Below are 1,341 nucleotides of genomic sequence, written 5' to 3'. Positions count from 1 at the left end.
CAAGTTGCCGATCACTTGTCTAGATTAGAGGAAGAGGCTATGCTAAAGCTCGGAGATAGGGCTGAAATTAATGATGCTTTTCCAGATGAATATGTATTGGCTGCTTCTCATAATTTGATTCCTTGGTTTGCCGACTTTGCTAATTATTTGGCAAGCGATATTGTGCCCCCATATTTGTCTTTTCACCAAAGGAAAAAGTTTATGCATGATGTGAAGAAATTCTTTTGGGATGAACCTTATTTGTATCGTAGTTGTGCGGATGGGATTATTCGTCGTTGTGTGCCCGAGGTTGAGATGTTGAGTGTATTTGAAGCATGTCATTCATCGCCAGTTGGTGGGCATCATAGTGTTATTCGGACTGCGCATAAGATTTTGCAGTGTGGATACTATTGGCCTACCATGCACCAAGATGCTCATGATTTCACCAAGTCTTGCCATCGTTGCCAAAGAGAAGGAGGGATTTCAAAGAGGCAAGAGCTCCCTATGAATCCTATACTGGTGATAGAATTGTTTGATGTATGGGGCATTAATTTTATGGGACCATTTGTGAGTTCATATGGGATGAAGTACATTCTTGTTGCGGTTGATTATGTATCAAAATGGGTGGAAGCAGTAGCGCTCTCCAATAATGAAGGTAAAAGTGTAACCGCATTCTTGAAAAAGAATATCTTCTCCAGATTTGGTACACCGAGGGCTATTACTAGCGATGGAGGTTCTCACTTTTGCAATAAGTTGTTCAAGGCACTACTTGAGAAATATGGTGTTCGTCACAATATAGCCACTCCTTACCATCCACAGACTAGCGGTCAAGTTGAAGTGTCCAACAGAGAGATCAAACAGATATTGACGAAGACTGTGAATGCTAATAGAAAGGATTGGTCAAGGAAGCTTCATGATGCTATGGGCATATCGCACTGCATACAAGACCCCCATATGTATGTCTCCTTATCAACTTGTATATGGGAAATTTTGTCATTTACCAGTAGAGCTAGAGCATAAGGCGATGTGGGCAATGAAGAAGTTAAATTTGGAGTGGGGCGCCGCATCTAATCAAAGAATGGATGACCTGAATACACTTGATGAGTTTCGCCTAAAAGCTTATGAAAGTTCAGCCTTGTACAAAGAAAAGATGAAGAGGTATCATGATCAAAGAATTGAAAAGCGAGAATTTGTGGTTGGAGATCTTGTGCTTCTATTCAACTCTAGGTTGCGCTTGTTTCCAGGCAAACTCAAGTCCAAATGGACTGGGCCATTTGTGCTCACAAAAGTGTTACCCCATGGGGCGGTTGAGCTTGAAAAAGAGGATGGAATAAGGTTCATGGTAAACGGGCAAAGGATCAA

The sequence above is a fragment of the Solanum tuberosum genome, unplaced genomic scaffold, assembly GCF_000226075.1.
Source record: "Solanum tuberosum cultivar DM 1-3 516 R44 unplaced genomic scaffold, SolTub_3.0 scf00364, whole genome shotgun sequence".
Lineage (NCBI taxonomy): Eukaryota > Viridiplantae > Streptophyta > Magnoliopsida > Solanales > Solanaceae > Solanum > Solanum tuberosum.
Note: the sequence above shows the minus strand (reverse complement) of the source record.